The sequence below is a fragment of the Ambystoma mexicanum genome, chromosome 10, assembly GCF_040938575.1.
Source record: "Ambystoma mexicanum isolate Mex_15411 chromosome 10, UKY_AmexF1_1, whole genome shotgun sequence".
Taxonomy (NCBI): domain Eukaryota; kingdom Metazoa; phylum Chordata; class Amphibia; order Caudata; family Ambystomatidae; genus Ambystoma; species Ambystoma mexicanum.
Genome location: NC_090932.1, coordinates 739775218 through 739798800, shown reverse-complemented (window position 1 = coordinate 739798800; position 23583 = coordinate 739775218). Strand labels below are relative to the sequence as shown.

Here is a 23583-nt window from a genome sequence, read left to right as displayed (position 1 = left end):
AGGTCAATGTTGCATAGCTGCCAACTTCACCAGTTCCAGTGGTCTCTTCCAACCAGTTGTGGTTTTTGCTTCCAATTGCATGCTTGAACTTGTAGGTCGTCTTTTCAATTCTAAGGGTGGGCCTACAAGTCAAACCCAGGACTGGCTCGAAGAGACTTGCCTGGAACTGGAATTGTTATGTCTAAGGCAATGAGGCCAGACCTCCAGGACAGCTTTGGGGGGGGGGGGGGTGTGAGAGGCATCACGGGCTGCCCCAACCCCTGGATGCCTGCCTCCCAAGCGGGTCATCCGCCTAACCGCCCAACAGAGGTCTCAGCGTGCCCGCCCCTCCATGGAGGGAAAAGCTCAATTGCTCCCATCCAGAGCTCCAGGACTGCCAGGGGAGCTGCCCCGCCTTTGAGCGCCTGTCTCGCAAGCTTGTCAGTAGCCCCCTCTACCCAGCGGCGATCCCGGCGTGCTCCGGCTGTGTGCTGTGATGAATCCTGTGGAGTCATCACTGATTCCCCAGTAATGATCTACTCCCACATAGCCTGGGGATGGCAGCCGCTACCTGATCCTGACCTGGAGGGTGGTATTATGAGGGAGGGGATGACTATCGGGAGGAAGTGGTGACTCCACTAGAAATGACACAGTATTCTCCCCCCCATACTAAACCCATAAAACAGTGTTCAAGCATTCTGAAGTACATACACCACCTTTCCAGAACGACCATTTCTGTGTCCCGTTAGACAAGATAGACAGGGACACAGGGTTTAAGATACAAGGACTGTGCAACAGGAGACACGGATAGGTTATCTTTCAAAAGTTGGGTGAAATTCCAAGGCTGGGGACGCAACCTTGATACTCTTCAGCTTTTGAGCACCACTTGATGAGGGTCTTCAAGCAGGCCGTCTCATGCTTTTATCTTTAAGTGGCTGTGGGAATGCATATATGCATACAGACATGTATAAAACCAACACCAAGCATGCAAGCACCGTTGCATTGTATAGTAAAGGTTAACCCATACTAAGAAGGGGAAACACCTTGCGTCAAGGAATGGGAAGAGTTAATTATGGAGTGACAGACAGATGTGTGGAGTGGGGAGGATGCTTGCTCTGATGAAGTCATATGCATGCCACTAAACGTCGATGGTGGGGTAGCAAAAGTGCTAGGGATCTACCACAGGCATCATGTTAATGGATCCCCTTCCTAGTCCCCTCATGCCAGTTTTGGAAGACGGGTTTTAAAAAAATGGTTGGAACCCTTTTTCTGGACCTATAAACAACCAAATGGATTCACTGTAACCAAAGTACTGTTTGAACAGTACTCTATTCAGTGGCAGCACCCATACATAGAAACCGTCTGTATTTAAGATGGTCGACTTAACATTTTTTCATAGCTGTTGCTACAGTACTTCCCTTTCACCTATGCTTCACTTTATGGATCTGTGCAAAATAGATGAACTGCTGTAACAAGAAGGGAGGACCGTAGAGAAAAATCACCAGAGGAAATTCAATATCAGTGTACTCTAGCATGCTCATCAGCTCTGGGCTGGAAGTGGAGGTCAGAAGTTCAGTTACAGTACATCTGAGTGGTAACCAGGACACTGCTGATTTCTTTTTATTTAACCACGCCTCATTCTGACTGCATGCTACACCCTATGATCTGTAACGCCAATCAGGAAAAGCAGTTGGCCCACGTTGAGGCCTGGAGGGAGACAGAGGGAGACATCTGTCTGTTCAAGGAGGAGATTGCCAATACCTTACAACGATTCAACAGGATGTCACCTCAGGAGGAAAATACACCTTCTAAACAGGCCTGCAATGAAGCATCCAATCAAAGTACATGCATGGGATGGCATCTCCAAGAAGGGTCCAGAAACATTAATTGCAAATTACAGGGCATAATGAGACCCCATTCTTTAAAGCAAACAAAATGATGAGGGGGCAGTTTATACATGCTAGGCGGTATTACCCGGTTGACGCACACAAATTACATATTATACAGGACTAACATCCCAAGCACTCCTCTGCAGCAGCCTTTAAGGCAGAACAGGAGCTCACTTGGGTTCGCGATCTCCCATAATTTCGAGACATAAAATCTATTGAGTTTATGTGGACTAAGGTTAAGGGGAAATTTGTATGTGTGCATAGGCTCACCAACTATGCAGTACTCTGGCAGCACATTTGAAAATGTGAGTGGCAGGTTCTGACCACAAACATCTGCACTGAACGATAAACCATGCAGCACAAAGGGGAAGCAACCAATATGTGAATGGACTGTAGGCCTGATTCTGAATGCTCATACCATCATGTTATGTTACTCATCTTTTATACTGTTCCAGTCACGCAGTAAATACAAAAGGTAAATACTATAACTGTTGGCAAAAATGGTATTACGGTAGCAGGAGCAAGTGCAGCACAGTATGGTAAAGTGCATGCAGTAGTTGAGCTAAAGGTTACCCGCTGTACAGTGTAATTTAAGGAGGCAAAGGTGTGTAGTGTACAGGGGTGTCGTACCAGCTATTGATCTGGGTGATTAAGGGGAGGAAGGCTTGGGTGGGACTGGAGTTTTTGCAGGGGGCCACAGGTTCTGCCTTTGCATCAGCAAATGTTTTATTTTATTCTTGTTAAGCTGGGCGTGGTCACCCTCAAACATTGTAAGAACAAAGGTGAGGACAGTGGGCCTCAGAAATAGAGGAAGGCCTGACTTGTCCGATACTTCAAAGTTCACTTACTGGCACCACTGTACATGCTGCTCAAGTGATCAAATGTTTGAACAGTATTTTTCAGACTGGAACTAAAACAACGTTTAGTATAAAAGTTCTGTTCTTTGTCTGCCAGTATAGGTTGTGACTGGGCTGCAGTGGCAGGGTTTAACAGAGTGGAGCAATGTTAACAATCACTTTCATGGGGAACTAAAGTGAACGTTTTGGGACTGATATTATCCGGTAAAAGAGGGGAGGGGTAAACTCTATAGTGACCAACCTACAACTGTTCACTAACTGTCTGTTTAGGTGTGAATGTGCTACTTTGCTGTAAGCATGGAGAAGTGAGCGAATTCAAAATTAAACGGCATGGGTAGCAGGGGTGGTGGGATGACAAGACAAAGTGTTTGACTCTCTCCACCACTAAGACCTTTTGGAATCAGCCTCTTTTGAAACTTAATTTGGGTAATTAGTTTTGATTTCTTCAAACAATTAAAAGACAAAAAAGAGAATAAAACAATCATTGGCAAAGCCAGCTGTTTTGGAGCTTGCTTTTTTTTTTTTTAACTTCGGTTTTTATTGCCATTTTAACAAACAAAACATGGACCGTGTGTTACATGTCACAGTAAAGCATCAGCAGTCCTCATGAAAAACACATTCGCCCCTCCTCGTCCCCCCTCACTCTTCCCTCAAACAGACATTGGTGGATTCTTAGATCGTTTGATCGGTGTGTTTGGGGACATTCATCAGCGTAGTTGCCTCCCCTTTTCGGGGACATTGCTCCCCCTCCGCTCGATCGTACTTGCCATTATTGGCATTTCTTCCTCTTGGACATTGTTCTCATTAGAATGTTGGCCCCGTCTAGGGCATCCTGCTCATTGTTTGTCCGGTCGTTCCCGACCCTGCATTTTCCCCGGGAGCTCCCCTTCCTTCCACTTGACATGATTGTGCTCCCCCACGATGGACCGGAGTCCCCCTTCCCACAATGCACATCCCATCCCCATTTTTGTCCGACACCGTCCCAGGCTGACCTAAAAACACCCAGCCCATCATTCACCATTACGGTCAGTTTGTCCATCAGGAACATATTTTTTAGTTTATTCAACCAATCAACTTTATTTGGGATTATTGCACTCTTCCACTTCTGGGCTAAAGCCACCCTCCCGCCAGCAACATGGTCTCCCGCAAACTGGGATACCTATACGTCTCTGCATCTTTTGGTGGTATCCCCAATAGCATTTGCAGAGGCTCCAGCAGGAGCGATTCCCCGATGATCTCCGCCATCCACCCCAGTAGATTCTCCCAATAAGCTTGTATTTGTGGGCAATGCCACCACATATGTCCTCTTGAACCAATCTGACCGCACCCCTTTGGACACAGTGGGGATGCCCCAGCGAACATCTTAGATATCTTAAGGGGGTCTCTATGCCAGCCCTGGAGAATCTTAAAGTTGTGTTCCATGTCTGCTGTGAAGAGATTCCCATGGAACGCTATCGTGTATATCTTGCCCCACACCTCTTCCGTGAGTTCCTCCCCCGCTAGCTCATTCCAATGTTGTTTAAACCCCTGCCTATTCTTTTTGTCGCTAACGTTCATTACCACGTACAGTTTGGAGATCGTCCATTTCCGCATATTGGCCGAGTCTATTGTTTTCTCGAACGGAGTTAGTGGCCGATTCAATTTCAATCCCCATTTCTGGTCGGTCAGGAGCCCTTTCAACCGAAGTTATTCAAATACTGAGATCTTCCCAGCTCCCAGAATCTCTGCCACTGCCTCATATGGAAGGAATTCTCCCTCTAGGAACAGCTATCCCACCCTTTCCAGCCCTTTAACCGACCAGTCTTGGGAGTTACGGAATCCCCTGTCTCCCAATCTTATGTCGGGGTCCCAGATAGAGGACATGGGGAGGGCCATGTCGATAGGTTGTCTGTGTGTTTGCCCCCTCTCCACACCGACTACAGTACTCCTAGGGTGGGGTGGTCGAGTAATCTGCTTGGTATAGCTTTATTTGCGGCCCATAACAAATCCCACACTTTGACCAGGCGCGTTTCCATGTCCTCTAAAACAGACCAATATGCTCCCGGATCATCCCGCATTTGTTCCAGAAGTACTCTGTGTTGGGCTGCTTTGTGGCATAGCTGGAAGTCTGGAAGACCAAAGCCCCCCTCCTCCCTGGGAAGGGTGAGAGTTGATCACTTGGTCGTAGGCGTTTTGCACTGCAATATACATTTGTGCACTGCTATCTGGAGTTCCTTAGAAGTTGACTCCGGTACCTTTGTGGGAAAGGCCGTGAACAGATACAGGAGTCTTGGCAAGACGTTAATTTTTACTGCTGTCATACGGCCGTACCATGATAAAATCATGCTGCCCCAACAATTTAAATCCATTTTAATGGTTTACATTAATGGGCCATAGTTAGTTGTTGCCAGCGTTGCTAGATTCCTGGTCCATTGTACCCCCCCCAAGTATTGGAATGCTACCTTCTTAACTTTGACCATTAAGAGACAGTTCACTGGGTCAAGTTCCGGGTCAGCTTCTCGGAGTGGCAACAACTTGGATTTCGATTTGTTAATTTTTAGACCTGAAAAGACCCCGCAGGCGTCAATTAGTGAGAGCAGAACTGAAAGTGTCGCCGGGCATCCACAAGGTACCCCAGCATGTCGTACACGAACAGGGAGAGTTTGAATTTGACCTCTCCCCTTTGAATACACTGTATTCTCAAGTGGCTCCTCACTGCTTTCGCTCGAGGTGCCATTGTAAGGGCGTATACAAGGGGGGACAGAAGACACCCCTGTCTCGTACCTCTGGTTAGGTTGAAAGGAGCCAACAGTTCCCCATTCACTAGCACTCTCGCAGTGGGCGCCCTATACAGCGCTCCCACCCACTTTGTCATGTGTTCCCCAAATCCCATTTTTTGTAGGAGAACGGCCATGTACCTCTATTCCACTCTATCAAAGGCTTTCTCTGAATCTAGGGAAAGCCGACTGGCGTTGAGGTTGGCCTCTCTTGCATAGTGCATTAGGTCAATCGTCTTCCGGATATTATCCGAGCCCTGACATCATCTAACGAAGCCTACCTGGTCGCCATGGGCCAGGGTCGGCATTATCCCCTCCATCCTTCTACCGAGCACCTTCGCCAAGATCTTGACATCCGTGTTCAGTAGGGAGATTGGCCAATAGGATGAACACTCTGTCGGGTCTTTACCCTCCGTGGCAGTACCTTTATAATGGCTCTCATCATTGACTCAGGAAGGTTGTCTCACTCGAGGACTGCATTAAGGACCCCTGCCAGGTGTGGGGCCAGGGTGGAACGATACAGCTTATAGAACTTTATCGAGAACCTGTCTTCCCCCGGCATCGTGCCTCCCTTCATTGCCTTTATTGCTTGGACAATCTCTTCCTCTGTTACCGGGGCTTCTAGTCTATCCACTGCATCACGTGTTAGTCCCGGTATAGGTATCTTGGCTAGGAAGTCTTCAATAAGAGCATCCTCGCCGTTAAATTCTGATTTATACAATCGTTCATAGTACCGCTTAAAGGCTCCCCCTATGCTCGGGGTGTCAGGACATAGTGTCTCCTCATCAATTTTCATGGCTCTAACCATCTTGCTTTTCTGGACTTCTCTCAATTGCCATGCCAGTAGTCTATCCGCCCTATCCCCCTTTTCATAATACTTTTCTTTAAGTAACTGAAGACTCTGTTCGGTCTTGCTCAACAATGAATCCCTAAGCTGGGTTTTATATTGGTCTATGGCAGCAGCCTGTTCTGGGGCAATGGATCCACCAGGTAGCCATCCATGCGCTATTTTCTCCTGTAGGGCCTTTTCCTGGCTGTCCTTCTCCCTTTGTGTTTGCGCCCCTATTTTTATTACGACGCCGCGAATGGTGGCTTTAAAAGCATCCCACAGGATATGCGGGTTGACCTGCCCATTCTCATTTAACCCAAAATATTCCACTATGCTTTCCAAAACCGTGTGGGCTGTTATCGTGTCTCTGAAAAGAGTATTGTTACATTTCCACCTCCCACTCCGCCGGCGTCCCCTCCCCCCACCTCCTAATCAGGGTGACCCGCAAGAAATCATGATCCGACCATGGGACCGGGTCTACCCGCAGGTTTTGTGTATATGCAAGCAGAGCGTCCTCCACCAGAATGTGGTCGATTCTAGAGAATGCTTCATAGGTTTTTGAATAGTATGTGAAGGGGGGGGGGAGGGATCTCCCACTAATGAGGTAGGGAGCGTATCCACTAAGCCCAGTTCATGGTTGATTCTGTGGAAACTCTGGGATGTGGAGTCCTAACGCTGAGGTTTTTTTGTGATGACATTCTTTTCCTCGCTCTACCAGGGTCTAGTACCATGTTGAAGTCACACGCCACTATAAGAGCGCCCTCCACAAATAATCTCAGTTTTTCTCTGACCCCTTCCCAGAAAGGTACTTGTCCCTCATTCGGGCCATAAATCACTCCCACTGTAAGGGGGGCCCCCTGTAATTCCCCTTTGATGAGCAGGTATCGGCCATCCGGGTCCCGGATCACCCCCTCCATCCTGCAGCCTAAATCGTTGGCCATGACAATTGCTACTCCCCTCTTTTAGTTTTAAAAGAGGCATAATACACTTCCCCCTATATCCCTTCACCCCGAATGACCGATTCCTTCCCCTCACCCAGTGAGTTTCCTGGAGAAAGAGCAGATCTAGCTTGGCCCGCCTAAATTCTCTGCCCAGGAGGGATCTCTTTGAAGGTGAGTTTATTCTTCTGGCATTTAGGGTGCCTATCTCCAGAACGGGCAGTCAGCCATTAGGGCGTTTGAGCATCTCTTTAATCTTGTCCTCTTTCGGTGTTCCCAGACTGTTACCGGGTCCAATTGCGCCTTGCCGCTGCCCCGCTACCCGAGTTTTCTGTGTACTTGAAACCACAAACAACTCCCCACCCTTTTCCCCCCTTGCCCAACTCCTTCCCCTCCCTCTCCACCTGGAGGAGCCTGTCCCCCAACTGCCCCCCCCTTTTCTAACTGCAAAACCCCTAGACCCATTCCTCCCCGGCACCTAGCCAAAGAGTTCGACCATTTCTGGTACTTGACTGGGCCACCAGTGAGCTCGCTCCCCCCGGGCCCATCCTCGTGGATACCTCTTTCATAGAGCCCCCCCCCAAATCTTCCCCCAACCCACCAGAAACCGCTCTTCTTATCCCCCACCACTCCTATTCCCTCAGAGCGATTCTCACATCGTTACCATGTCACATTTGCGGTTCACTCCCCCATACTTGCTGTTATCAGGGGAAGACGAACCAGGTCCTGACATGAATGGATCTATCCGGGCCCTGCCCCATCCATCAGTGTCTCATAGGCTGTAGTTGTTTGGAGGAGTGTTTAACCCCGGATCTGTCTCCTGTCCCTTGCGCCTCCTCCCCCACTCTTCTCTTTCGCTGCTTCTCTGGTGGGCCATCTCTGGTCATCTGTGGTCTCCATGTACTCCTGAATCGCTCCTTTGATGTCTTCTTCAGTGACCAGTCTTAATCCTTGGCCGTATTCGATTGAAAGTGAGAAGGGGTAACCCCATCAATATCGAATTCCCTTCTCATGTAGGCATTGCGTCAGGGGGCCACACATCCGCCTTCTTGCCAGAGTGAATGCAGAAAGGTCCTGGAAGATCGTAATCGTCACGTTATAAGTAATGGTTGAGGCTTTCCTGACTAGCTCCAAGATTTTCACTTTTCCACATACTAGTTGAAACGGACGAGGACAGAGCGCGGGCCTCCAGCTTGCCCCCCACCTTCTGAGCCCTGTCAATGGTCAGGTCAGTTGTCTCATTTCCGAACAGGAGGCGCACCACGTCCTTGACTGGTCAGCATATATGCCTCTCTGTCTCCCCCTCCACCTCTGGCAGGCCAAAGGACCGTAGATTATTCCTCCATTCCCTGTTTTCGAAATCATCCATTTGCAGGGCCCTCTCCTCATCTTTCTTTTCCAAGGCGGTCAATCTGGTGGCGATTTGTGTTTCTAGGATGTTGACCGATGTTTGGCCTCCAGTCCCTGTAGCCGGTCCTCCATTTTATCCACTCTTTAGTCTATCTTTTCGATCCTATGTCCAATGTCCACTCGCATGTCCCTAATTACATGCAGTATGGCAACAATGTCTCTTTTTGTGGGCATTAGAATCTTCTGGCAGTTCTGCTGTTTTAATCTGTCAGTCTGTCTGGGTTTGGTCCGCCTCGGCTTTCTGCTGCTTCCTGATAGCGGAACTCCTGGAGTGTCTCTCTCCAACTCATTCAAGGTCGTCCAACCAGGTGCTGGTATCTTTCTTTTATGGGGGTACGAGGGAGGGATGCGTTCACCCTCAGGGTTGAGGGGGGGTGGGGTTCTCACCCCTTCTGGTCCCTCTCCCCCAGGGGTTTCAGTCTCCTTCTTCCTTAGTTCGCTCCCCTTGCCAGTCGGTTCCAGCTATTACTGTGCCCCCCGCCCCATCTCATCTCTGATTCGGGTAGCGTTGCGACGCAGGGTCAGCACAGTCTGTCTGGTCTGAGTCTGTCACTGGGTCTGTAACGAGGGTCGGGCCTTAAGCATTCTCCCACGGCCCCCACACCTATTCACTGTGACCACCTCTCCTGGCTGGGCAGGTTGATTTCTCCCCGCTCTGCCTCTCCTCCTTGTTACTGTTGGCTCCTTGGATTCTTGCTATCACCCTATTCAGATAGCCCCCAGATCTCTGAAGGAGTTATGCCAGGTGGCCCCTGCATGCTCCGGCTCGGTGCAATGCCAAGAGCCGATCCCATTTTGGTGTGCGTGATGGTTGGAGGCAAAGTCTCTGCAGGCACAGCGTGGGGGGGCCTCCCATTGGCACCTCGTGGCTAATGATCTGGGCCACAGCCCCTCGACTGTCCCAAGTCAGGCTCCCCTGGTGTTGGGGATCTGGTGGGCACTGTTCAGTGTATCCCCAGTCTGAGTGCTCTGTCTTGGAGGATCACGCTTTGGTCTCAGAGTCTCTTCCCCCAGTGAGCTGCTGTGATGTCAGGCGCTCCCACTTGTTTTTATGGGGAGGGGGTGCAGTCCCGGGTGCTTGCGCACTTTTCACTTGCTGCCGTGGTCTTATCAGTTCTCGAGTTCTCGCGGGCGGCTCTCCTGGTCAGCAAGGAGCCCTGCCTCACCGCGGCACAGGGGATCTCTCAGCTTGCCTTGTTGTGTGGGCGGGGACCCGCTGCGCCTTCTGCGTCCGTGGCGCCGACAGGCCCCGGATCTCTCAGCTCCCAGGCGGCTTCTCCTTGTCCTGCTGGAGGGATCGGGGGATGATGGAGCAGCAGGGGGAGGGCCTCCACGCGATCCAATTGGTTGCTGCTTTCCTCGCCGCAATGTTCTCTCCGCTGCGGGACTGCCGCGTTTCTCTCCCGTTCTTTGGCACTCCGGGACTGCCCACCTAGGACGCTGCACACCACCTCCACTGTCTGCAATGTTTTCGCTGCTCTCCCTGGTTCCAGAAAGACCAGGATTGGACTGGGGAGTTCTCACTGCTTCGGCCACCCCTTTTATATGCATAGACATATACACACACATATATATATATATATATATATATATATATATATATATAAATATAATAGTGCAGCGCTCGCTGCACTATAGTTAAGGTGTGACGCTAGTTCCATAGGAAATCCAAAAATGTAATTGCTAATAACTTTTGACTTGCATGATGGATTTGGCGGATATTTTGCAAATAAAGTTTGTCATGACCCTCCCTCCCACCAGACTGAACATTTTCAGAAAGATTTGTTAAGCAATGAAAAGGTTATTAAGAAAGCAAAAAAACGCGGTTTTCGGCTTACTCACATTTATTTTGCCATAGAGAAAAAGTGACTTGATTGCTGGGAGGAGTCTGGGGTTAATGCGTCCAGTAGTTTTCAAAATATTTGATGGTGAAAGGGGGTGCTCCCTCTCCCAAAATTAGAGCTATACCTCCCATGATGTACTGCAGCAGAGAGGCTTTTCAGAAATGAAAATTCGCCATTTCTTTTTTTTTGCTCGATGCCAGAGAGAACCACAGTCATTTTTGGGTTAGCCACAAATGAAAAGTTGTAAATAAGGCTATTGAGAGGTGAAAAAAGTATTGAAAACTGTCAGGGTAGTGGTGGCGAGGAGGGGGACACCATGTGAAATTGGGGAGTTTGGGATGGAGCGGATAATGAGATTCGAACAAAGTAATTTTTCTTTAACCATGACTAGATGAACGCAGTTATTTTAACACGGTTACCATGTTAAATATTTGTAATGGAAGTGCGTCAGAACAAAGATCGAGTGAATATTAACAGGTAGTGCTGTGGGATTATGAGGAGGGGCAGAGTGGGTTTGGGGAGGGTGCCTTTATGCATTGGGAGACATTTGAGGTGTTGAAATGATATGAAGTGCACATATGCGGTTTCCTTAAAAGAAACAGTTGTTGAATGGTGCATTTTGTATAACCGTGGTTATGGAAAATTGGGCCCATACATAGGTTTCTATTGACACAGTGTATTAACTGGATGATATAGGGTTTATCAATCCATTTATACAGTCCATGCCTTTTTTCCAATTGTGTATTACTTTAAGGGTGGTTCTTAAAAGAATGTTTGGGAGTGGAAAGAGGAGGTGGGGACTTGATTGGGCAGAATTTTAGGGTCGGAACATCTAATAAGGGGCAAAAAGAAAGGAAACTTTTGGGAGGGTTTTTATAAACAGTTTTTTTTGCTGTTAAACATTGCCACTTGAGCAGAAAAAAGAAAAGCCTAGCAGTGGCAGATCTGTTGGTGATTTGCGGTGTAAACTGGCCGTTAGTCAAGGGTGGACCTCCTACGGTAATCCGGTTGCGGCACACGAGGCATAAAATCATGCACTTGGACAGGTGTACAGCTGGTCATATGACAGCAGGCACGGCTCCAGGGGTACGGGTGCTTTTGTTTGTTTGTTTATTTATTTGTATAGCGCTCCTGACCCAGGGGTATATGGGTGCTTAAACATCAAGTTACAGGCAAAGGTAGGGAACATTTGTACAGTTGTGAAGCATATGTATAGTTGACAAGAAAGCAGTTAGTGCAGAGATAATAGGCAGACATAGTAAAGGATACATTCGTACATTAGGTATGCATACATTCATACATAGTTGGTTATTTGTTGAGTAACCAAGTGATGACGTTCGTTCTGAAAGGTTGGAAGGTGGGGGTGGATGTGATATCCAGTGGAATGGTGTTCCACAGTTGTGAGGCTAGAGCTGGGAAGCTGGATCCACCAGCTCTTTTGAGGGAATATTTCGGCACCGTCAGTTGTAGTGTATTAGAGGATCTAGTGGTTCTGGTATTCTGTCTTAATGTAAATTTGTTAGTTAGATAGGGCGGGGCTAGGTGGTTAAGAGCTTTGTAAGTGAGGTAGATGGTTTTTAGGTCTATTTTTTGTTGGATGGAGAGCCATTTGCATGAGATTCTTGTAGCCGAGATATGTTCTCTTCTGGGAATATTTAGGGCGGCACAGAGTGCATTATTTTGTAGAACTTGCAATTTATTAATTACCGTTTTGTTGGCGCCTACATAAAGGCTATTACAGTAATCCAGTTTGGATTGTATGAGTGCTCTGGCTAAAGTGAGGCAGTTGTTGGGGGAAATCAGCAGTCTGCAGGCCCCAATTAGTTTACCAGTGTAGGCAGTGGCTGAGGCAGTCATATTAATTTGTTTGGCGAGGTTGGTATTCGTGTCTAGGTAGAAACCAAGGGTTTTTACACTTTTGGCGATGGGGATAGTGTTGCCGTCAATGGTGAAGCTGGTGTAGCTGGGACTGAGTTTCCGGATGGTGTTAGGTGAGACGACAAGGAGCAGTTCGGTCTTGTCATCATTCAGGCAGAGGCCACGTGTGGCCATCCATGCCTGAATGATGAAGACTTCATTGATCCAGTTGCCGTCCGAGTTGTAATTGCCGGATAGGGTGAGGAGTATCTGGGTGTCATCTGCGTAAAATGTAGGTGACACCCAGATGGTCCAGCTTGTCGAATAGGGGCTTTGTAAATATATTATACAAAGTAGGTGAGACACAAGATCCTTGTGGGACACCGCAAGTAATGGTCCAGTTTGTGCAAGGCACTGCATTTGCGAGGCCCCAGAATCTGCTGGAGATGTGGCCGGAGCTGGTGGTGTGGATGATGTAAAGACTACAGGGGGCAATCCGTATTTCTGTCCCCTATACAGTTGGGGTAGAAGCACAGAGCCCCCCAGCCAAGGTTCTCTATATGGTAGCAATGGACAAGCAACCAAGGTTGAGACTCAACAGAGGTGATGCAGGCTGGTTCTTAAGTACAGTGAATCCTCAAGCCCCCACAAAGGAATGTCCACACACTAGTTTACGTGCTAAAACAGTTATTATTTATATAAAATAAGGTTCAAGTAGATATATACATCAATAACACACTTTGGACTCAGGCAACACTATCTTAATTATAATAAACATATACACATCTATGTTGTACCACAATATACTTTAGATTCAATTAAGAATACACCAACTGTTGACACTTATTAAAAAGCATAGGGCTCATAGAGCATTCGATAATGGCATGGACATTACTGTAGAAAGGCAGGTTAGATTAGGAACATTGGCAGAATGCTTTCTTTAAAGTAGATGGGTAATACTGTGTGAGGATTCCCCAACCTGGGCAACCTGTAAGGGAAACGTTAAGGCGTACTTTACCTTGTATATTACAGGCAAGTCCAAATATGTGCAATAATGCTCTGCTTCTTTTTCTACAGGACCCACTACCCAAAGTGCCTGGAAAGCCACAGGAGTACGGGATCTGAGATGAATCTGGGACACCATGATAATTCCTGAGGATGGAAGATGCTCTTCCTCGTCACAGTCCCTTGGGTGCCTTGGCAGGTGAAGTGGTGGAGTTTCTTGGCCTTACTCAACGAGAAGAAGAAAGGAACCAAGCAGTGCCGGAAACGCAGTACTTTCGGTCTTTGCAGTGGTCTCCGTTGGCGGGTCATTACTCTGGCTGTGGATGTACCACGAAGGTGAAACTTGAAGCAGACCTCGACAAGGCCTGGCTGAAGAAGATACGATCTGTTGTGGCCTTGGATGACTTTTGGTGGCGAAGGGTGCAGTAGCAGAAGTAGGTGTCTGGTTTCGGATTTTGCGGTTTACTGCCTTTCAGATCTTTGGTGCTGCAGCCCCAGCACAGACCTCAGGATGGCTTCTGGCAACCTGTACACGACAACTGGACTGGACTGCGGACCCTCACCAAGTCTGGACACTCGGGACATCATCTTCGGATGCTGGTGGCAGAAAACGCACCGGTGGACACTCCATTGCAGACAGGAACCCTGGACCTTCTACGGTGTGGACAAGTGGACAGATGTGGCAGGGATGTCCTTTGAAGGATTCTTCAATGATTTGGAACTTTCGCAGCTCTGGGTTTCAAGCAGCGCTATACCAGGGTACCCCCCATCTTCCGGCCGATACTCTGCAACATGGCTTCCAGCGGTCAGGAACACTCCTCCGGACCCTGGGCAACACAGACAAACTTCTTGGCTTCAAGAGGTTCAGGCACTCCGCTTCTAGACTGACGAAGATCCCTTCTCCAGACAGCAGGCACAGATGACTGGCTTCCAGGACACTTCAGGTGAAGAGCAACAGTTGTACGAGATTCCCTTGTAGCTCGGGAAGAGGTCAAATATCCATGTCCTCTCTGGTTCAGTCCTTGAGTCAGCACAGCAGCTTTTGGATTTCTTGAAGGTTTGCAGTCTTCCTCTAGCTGGACTCCAGGATGCAAGCTTAAGATGAGTTTAGCTTTAGGCTTCTTGTTACAGCGTCTGACAAGGAGGGGAGTGGGAGGCCCCTGTTATACAAAACATTCCCCATTCACTCTGGCTGAGCCAGCCTCAGTCGGCCAATCGCACTCAAGTGCATTCATGAAGGCAGCACCCAATGAGGCTCGCAGGCATTCAGGCTATTCACAAGAAACCAGACCCCCACAACACAGGATGTGGACTGGGGCTCTTCCCCCACCCTTCAGTGCACCACACTGTATTCATTCTAGTTTCAGTCAGGGCTGGCTCAGGAATTGTGCCACACAACCAAAACTAGACACTCACAAAACAGAATGCATATTGACTACTCACTCAATTCAGCTAGGCTCCACCCCAAGGGTGTACCCACAAAAAGCAACCCCTGGCAGGAGGCGGCCCCAGAGCCATATATGGTCCTTCCACCCAGCATCCACTCGGGACAAGGCCGCAGAGCAAGGGCTTTTCAGAGCCTTGAAAAACAAGGGGGTAAGGCAAAGGAATCCAATAGGCCACTAGTGGCCATCTTGCCTCTGTGTAGGAATCCATTGATTCCCATGTCAGGGCCTTGGTATCCCAAAATGGTGGATACATCGAGCCACTGTCACGTCAGCATGTAGCTGCCATGAGCCCAAAGCAGCCCATACCCTGCTCTGTGCCCAAAAACAAGCACTCGGAGTACAGGGTTGTACCCCTACCCATGAGAGCCCACAAGGCATCCCATGGGTACTGTTCATCAAGAACAAAATGAAGAGCATCACTATTGTTGGGAAGGGGGCACGATCTCCCCACACCCCCAATCGCTTCAGAAAAAGGCAAAGGCCGCCACAGGTACTGTAAAAGACCAGGGGGTAGGGAGTACCCTTAAAGGCTTCTGTATGATTACATTATTGCATGCCTTATAGATGCAGTGCACAAGCAGCCATCTTAGATATTAGCAGCCATACTGTAGGCCAAAGCTTAAATGCAGCATGTTAGTCACCACCCCAGGCCGCGAACACAAGTAAAGGAATAGGTTGTATCCCAGGCACTGATGAGAAAAGGCCAGAGATCCACAGATCCATAAAACCTTAATTGTCCTAAAATGTTGCCAACCTTCACGCCCTGGGAAGAATGTGCACTGCAAGGCCATGGGAGGAGGGATGAGTGTCTGCGAACAATGCGATCGCATGAAGAGGAGGGCACGGGCCTCCGACCCCCACAGTCCCAATTCTAATGTATGGCACCCAAATGCCCTAGCTTTAGGACCTCAGAATTCCAAGGTACCAGCCAGCCCCAGACCACTGACTAAACCTGTAAGACCCCCGATCAATCAAAAAGATCAAAAAACAGGGCTTTCCTGCCTTCACGTCTAGGTCACATGATTTGTGCAGCGAGGTGCAGGGAGGGATGACATTGTAGCCCAGAACGAGGGTGGAAGACCTTGAAGAAATGTCGGCCTGTCTGGGAGGGAGTCAAGTGTGCAAGTTAGTATGACCTCGGCTTTCCCCCCTGGTCCCCTGTTCTGCTTGTACCAGGTGCACTGTTACATAGAGATGCGTTTTTTGTTTGCAATATGATTGCCACTTGGCTGCCTTCTGACCAATGACGACTGCAGCATCACCCACGTGGAAGACGATGGACGGATGGGGCTCGGACCAATGGCCTGGCGTCCCCTATGGAGCCAGTAACCTATGTGTAGGGTCGCACCAACCAGCCGTGCAGCGTTTTACTGTATGTAATGATGTCACTGATGAAGCTGTGTATCTTCATAATGTGCTGCTCATGCAGATTTTGCCACAACTTTCTTTGTTGGCGCTTTCCATTTGTGTGTAGTAATAAACTTGTTATCCTTGCAAGAGGTGTATTGGGCCTTTTTCCCTAGTGGGTTGTATTTTTTCTGATTTGAGCGTCTAGGGGCTTTCCTACATTGTCAGGGTTTCAGACTGGACTCATGCGCAGAAAATAAACATATCTCAAAGTTTAAGGAGGCATAGGGCAAGGTCAAGGAGGCCCTGTCCCTCCAATGCATTTCCAGCATCACAGATGAGGAGGTGGATGGTACATTGCAGGCCCGTGTGTTCATTGCAGTGTGTGGACCTTCACCTTCTGCTTCTGGTGGGCCTGCCGGTAGGGCTTATCCACTTCATCCAAGTGCACCCGGACAAGATGCTCAATAAGGGTCAAGGTGCCCAGGCTTCGTGATGGGACGTTGCACTGCCCCCGCTGCGGCACCTTGCGACCCAACGACATCTTCATCTTCCATAGGGAGGATACCTGTTGGATGTCCTCATCACTGCTGTCACTGGATGTTATGTTGTAAAGAACGTATTAACGCAACACCCGCACAGAGGCATCTTGGAGCTAACATCAAAACAGGTGAGGACAACAGCCAGAAAAAGGGACAACTAAAACAATTTAATGGATGGCCTTCCATGGTGGAAAACGCAGGACCAGGGAGGAAAGTGTATAACGAAAAAATAAAATAAAAAAAAGGAGTACACAAAATACAATACCACCTAAAGAAAAGGTTTACAAAAAATAAAAAAAAATGCTAACAAAGAATGGACAATACAGACAGATGACAAGGCAAGGGAGAGAGGTTTATGAATAAGGAACAGTAAATAGGTATAGGAAAAATAGGATTTGTTAGGTGGAAATTTGCATTGGCAGTGGAGTGGCATGGTTCTCATCCAAAGACAAAAAGCAATGAAAGAATCATGCAAAGTTCCGGTGGGCGTGGTTTCGTAGCTGTGGTAATGGGCAGAATAAATGGAGGAAAACCCCCCAAAAGGATATTAACTGTCCAAGGAAGCTTATTTGTGGTGTGGCTATCATCATGTAACTATAAGAACAAATATATACACATGTTTCAGATCACCATATAGGTCGCGTATATTACGCGTATGTCCGTATAACCGCGATGACACATGCAGGGCATAGGCCAATGGAAGCATTGCTTTCATAGCCGCAACACAATATGGCTGGATGGATTTTACTGACCAATTGTAGTGCACCTTTCATAGCCGCGATAGCAGGCTGTGCACATTGGAGGGTGGAGGAGCCAGAAAAAACAAACATTTTCATTTTCAATGGCCTAGAAATATCTGATTGTGCCGTGGGCTAGGGATTTTTGTATCCAGAGGGCGATTTTAAAGTTTGCTTCAGAACAGCGTGTAGCCACGGGAATACAATGTCTATGGGCAAAAAATAAAAAATCCTGGTAGCCGCGGTAATAGCACATTGGTTCAGATTACCATGTAGCCGGTGGGGATCTCACCAGTCAATGGGAGTGAACTTCTCATAGCCAGGGTAATGGGTCGAGGCAACCCAGTAAATTTATTTTTTTACATTTTGAACGATTTGGCAATGTTTGATTGTGGCATGGCCTGGAGTGGTTGTTTGGCAAGTGCCATTTTAAAGTTTGTTTTGTATCGGCCGTGTAGCCGCGGTTAGGGGCCAGCCAATTAGATGACATGCATTTTCAGTAGGCTTTGATTTCCGCAGCTATAACATCTACACTAGTAGAGACAGTAATAAAGTGAAAGCTGCATCTATTGTAACTGTGATAATACACACAAAGGTGAAAAGTTAGACCAATGAGATTATGAGGTTGAAACGATTGATAAAATGTGTATTTTGCAAGAAGTTGTGGTATTGGAAGGTGTTGGTTCTTTTATTTTGTCTTCAGGGAGAGGTGTGTTATTTGCAGATGTGGAGTTTAATACTTTATACATTCTACTGGTGGACGTTTATGATATATTTTTGGGAGGTGGAAAAAAGGAAACAATTTCATCAACAGATTCTGACAACTCCTTCACTGGGTTGGTCAAGTGATTAATCTAATTTTTCAGACGATTGTGAAGGAATATCGAACTTGCGAATGGAAAGAACAGCGATGTAGAAGGTGTAGGGCAAGTGTGTGAGAAGCACTGGCTAATCAGATTTTTCTGGTTTTACCATATCACTTTAGATGGAGTGTTTGAACAAAGAGGTAGGTGTTCAAGCTGTGGACAGATATTTTTGGGGGAGCACAGGATATTCTGTTTGGCAAAAGGAAACTAAAACAAACATTTATGAAAAGAGCACAAAGAAATGTTAGATTTTCTTGTATTCTTTGAAGGAATGCAGTAGTAGAATTGGAGAAGGAGAGGGGTTCTCTGAGTAGAATACCATTTTCTGGGTATACTTTTGTTATGTTATGTTAAAGGTTCTTATACTGCGCACTGTTGCCACCTGCGTGGTTTCTTGGTGCTCTGGTGGACCTGTAAAGCAAGAGGGGAGATGGGGTGAGTTAGTAGAACTGAGCGGGAGAAAAGAGCAAGAGAGCTGTGATGTGCTGTTGGCAGCTTCAGTTTGGTCAATACTTTTTCACTGAGTGCAGATGTGCTTTTTCGGTTTGGTAGCGCCATTTGCTGTTGGGCGAGGCTATGTGTGGTTTGTTTCATTGTTGTGACGTGCGTGCGGTTTGTTGCGCTATAGAGGTATGGTTGTCTTTAGTTCAGAGTTTGAAAGGCGTATGCATAAGGGTGAGATTTTAGTAGGATTGGTTAGTGGCAGTACCCTTTCCGACACCTGCTGTTCTGACTAACTGGCCCATTATGCCTTACCCTGTCGTACACTCTGCTGTGTAGCAATTACCACCCCTGCAGGTTCCTCCAGGGGTGATGTGTTCCCTGTGCCTCGCGATCTGTCTGTGCGTGATATTGCTCCCTAACGCAGATAAGCTAAGCGAAAGATTGGCTCACTAACTAACACAAATGGGCTAAATGGGAGATACTGCTCAATAACACAAATGGGCTAAATGTGAGATAAGGCCTCCTAACACAGATGGGCTAAGTGCAAGATGTGGCTCACTTATACGGCTGGGCTACATCCATGTAGAAGCATCTAAGTTTGAGATACCTGAGCGTTGGGAGAAAATTGCCTAAATTTGAGACAGCAATAAATGGAAAATGTTACATTTGAGACAACAGCAAATGCAGAGCCACCTAAGAATGGGACACAGCAGCAAATGGAAAATGACTTGCTAGCAGGCTAACATCGGTCTGCTGTGCTATATAAGGTAATAAGAGTGGTAGGGCTTTAGTGGAATACAGTAATTGCTTTATTGCCCACCCAGACCGCACTTACATTATCAGTCGCTGCTGGTTGACCGCTGACTTCCAGACGAACACAAGCAAACACAGACTGGAGCTGCTTCTCTGGCTACTGCCCATTGCCTGGGGGCCCTTAGCCGAGGGCTGATCGGGCAGGGGCTGCCCATGGTGCCTGACCTACAAGGGCTTCTCTGGCCAGTCAGTGGGTGGAGGGGGTGGGGGGCGGGAGGCCGGGTGGAAACCAATCAGGAAGAGAGAAAGGGAGTGAAGTGGGGAGGGGGACAAGTGCAGAAATTACAGTTTTTAAACCACTGAAGGCGTGGTGGCGATAGCAAGGAACCAGAGTGTACAGGAGTGCACAATTACAATTTTAAAACCACTATGAGCATGATGGGGGTTGTAAGGGCGGAGGAAACTTACCCTGGGCCTGGAGCTGGAGAATGGCTTGGACCCGCGTGAGGGCATTAGACCCTTGAAACCAAAAGCACTAGGCCACTCTGGCCAATCAGTGGGTGGAGGGCAGGATGGGAGGCCGACCACAGAAAGGTATTGAGGTGCGGAAGGGGACAAGAGCGTGCAGGAGTGTGAAAATTAGTTTTTAAACTATAGGCATGGTGGGGGTCGCAAAGAACCCGAGAGCACAGGAGTGCAAAAGTACAATTTTAAAACCACTATTAGCGTGGTGGGGATTGCAAGGAACCCGAGAGCACATGAGTGCAAAAGTACAATTTTAAAACCGCTATAAGCGTGGTGGGGGTAGCAAGGGCAGAGGACACTTACCATGGGCCTGGAGGAATGTGGCTCGGCCCAGTGTGCAGGTCATTCGACCAGGAAAAACAAAAGCACCAGGCCATTCTGGCCAAATCAGCGGGTGGAGGCCGGGATGGGAGGCGGGTGGAGGCTGATCAGGAAGAGGGAAACAGAGTGAGGTGGCATGGGGGGACAAGAGCACACAGGAGCACAACATTTACAGTTTTTTAAACCACTATAAGCGTGGTGGGGGTTGCAAGGGCGGAGGACACTTACCCTGGGCCTGGAGCTGGAGGAATCCCAGGCCCTCTGCACTGCACTGGCCACCCACTTCACTGCTAAAACTAAGGACAGCCTGAGTTCTCTCTCTCCCTCCTCCAATCCCCCTGCCACCCTCAGCCCCACTCCCTCCCTCATCTACTCTTTCCTTCTGTCCTATTAGGACAAGGTCAGTAGAGTTGACCGCTCTATGAAGGTCTCATCCAAGCAGGTCTCCCCCTGTTCTTCCAGAACTACTAAGGACAACATTGACACCCTAGCCCCAGCACTCCCTGATTTCTGTAATCACTCACTTGCCACTGGGTATTTCTCCTCCTCCCTCAAGCACTCCCTTGTGCAGCCCCTCCTGAAAAAGCTTTCTGCCGACCCCTCGTGTCCGGCTAACCACCACCCCATCTCTATCACTCCCTTCCTTGGGAAGATTCTGGAGAAGTTGGTCTTCCCCCAACTGTCCCATGATATTGAGCTTGTTGGTTGCCTGCACGACTATCAATCTGGATACCGAGCATCCAGATGCAAGGAAACTGCTCTCCTGAACATCCTTGAAGAATTGCTTGCATCTCTTCTACTCCAACTCACCCGCTGTTCTAATTCAACTCAATCGCTCCTTTGCTTTTGACACAGTCAACAACTCCATCCTCATAAAGCGGCTCCATGATACATTTGGTATCTCGGACCGGGCACTGGACTGGCTGACGACCTTCCTCACAGACCATCCCTCCCACATTATCCTGGGTTCTTTGTAACAACCTCTTCCTCAATCTACCTTCTTTTTCTCCCCACCCCCTCCAGTTAATCCAAAATAGGGCTGCAAGACTTATCCTTGGCCTCAAGTCCAGGCACTGCATCTCTCCAGCCCTAAAATCTCTCCACTGGCTCCCAGTTGCTGCAAGGATCAAATGTAAAACCCTCTGCATTATCCATAAGGCTGTCTGGGGCCAGGGACCACGCTATCTGCGACTTGCTCTTACTAAATCTCCTTCCAGATGCCGCCTATCCTCCGGCTCCAACTCTCTACTTGTCAAGCGCTTCTCTAAGCAGAGAGCTGGTGGCCGTTCTCTTTCCTCGGCTGGCGCCCTCCTCTGGAACAGCCTCCCACTTTGTCTCTGTCTTCAGCCGAATCGCCTCTGGTTCCGCAAGCACCTCAAGACTTTCCTCTTTTCCTCCTCTTTCCCCATCTCCCTCTCGTGCTAAACCCCCCCAGTCGCTGTGATTGGTGGCCTGGGCCCTCATGTGTACTTCTGGGTCCTGGCCTGTCCAATCATCCGCAGAATCCGCCCTCCACCTGCACTTGCCTTCGGGCACCAACTGGCTTGTGATGTCTTACAGGCTTGCACTTATTTTATCAGCTGGTGACCCCTCTTCCACCAAGTGGTCACTGCCTGGCACTTACCTGTTGCCTTTCCAACTGGCTCTCTGGCACTTCCCCCCTCAGTGGAACCCCCAGCACTCACCCCCTCCCTTATCCCTTCTCTCTCTGCACTTGCACGCTCTGAATGTTCATATGGCCTATTCGGACCGCTATTGTAGGATCTGCGTGATTTTTCTGTCACAGAAAAGTCAGTGACGGAAAAGTTTGCATGGGAAATTTACACACCACCAAAGGTTTGTACATTTCCCATGCAAACAAACACTACAAATCACTACATCTACATACCCACACCCCCACCCTCAACACCCCCCCACCCAACATAAACAAACCCTACTTACCTTTTCTTCATGCTGTGTCCCTGCAGCGCCAGTTCCCTTTCACTTCCGTGATCAGGAACCAGCGCCACCGGGTCCTGTAAAGTATAGTGAGCGGGGTGTTGCGGGGGGCACCCCCGAAGCCCCCATTTTTGAAAATTTTTACTTACCTACAATGCATACCACCCAAGGTTCAAACTTTTGGTGTTCGGACCTTTGGTGGTATGCATTCTCGGACTTTTTGTACAGTCAGACCTTTTTCTTCGGTCCGATCGTACAATTCCCTATTGTATCTTGATCAACACGGTTATATTCCATTGCCTTGCTGTTTCCTTCCCTTCGCCCTGTGGGCGCTTTGAAACACAATTTCATGATGTATAAGCACCTTACAAATGCCCAATAAAATAAATCATGATATGAAACACAACAGCACTTTTAAGAGCCACCTATAGAATGTATTTATTCATATTGAAAATGTAGTGAGTGTTGTGTTTTTTTATATAGTCGCAATATAATCGCGGTTAAGATTAGACATGTAAAACTGGATGTTGTTATTGGATATCCACATATGTTTGCAATCTCTGGTGAAAGCAGAAACTACTTTTTTCACATTTCTCAGCGATTTCTCACTTTTAGAATTACATTTGGTGGTCCACTTCCACTTTTGCTGCCGAGTTATATTACATTATTTCCATTTAAAAACAATTACATTTTACAAGTGCAATTTCTGTGCATAATCAGATTCAGTGCTGGATGTTGCTAGTGTTTTCAAGGGCTGGAGGTGGAGATGTGTATTTGTAATACGTTTTACAGCAAAGGGAAAATGTTATAATGGATGGATAGAGTGCAGTCGCAATATTTTAATTAGGGATGTTTTTCTATTGAAGGCTTTTCTACTGATAGGTTACTTACATGTTGGGAAGTATGTAATAGCAATCCTGGACAGTTGTTAGCACGTGAACATGGTAAATATTGTTCTCACATCTAATGAATTGCTGCGCAAAATTGGGAATTTGTTTGCCAAGGTTCACTTATAATTGTACACATTCCCTGCCATTCTTGCATGGGTTGGAGCATGTACAATGGATCCCTATGGGGGTGTCTGCTTTATTCTGTTGTATAAAGCAGCTGCAACCCATATGGGTGTTGTGCATTTTTAGATACAGTATTCAGTATATAAAAAAGCACTTGCAAAGCAAACTATTTCACATTAGCCAAGCACTGCTATTATATGCTGAGTTATGTATACCATTTTGCTGATGTAACTATCAATGGCTAACTTAACATCAGCATGGCAGTACCTGAGAAATCCATTTGCC

General features: G+C 47.9%; 1 protein-coding gene across 1 annotated transcript in view; it reads right to left on the bottom strand.

The window, feature by feature from the left end:
• Positions 1-23583, bottom strand: part of EIF2A (eukaryotic translation initiation factor 2A) — a 627352-nt gene that overhangs the window by 1822 nt on the left and 601947 nt on the right. The window lies entirely within an intron of this gene.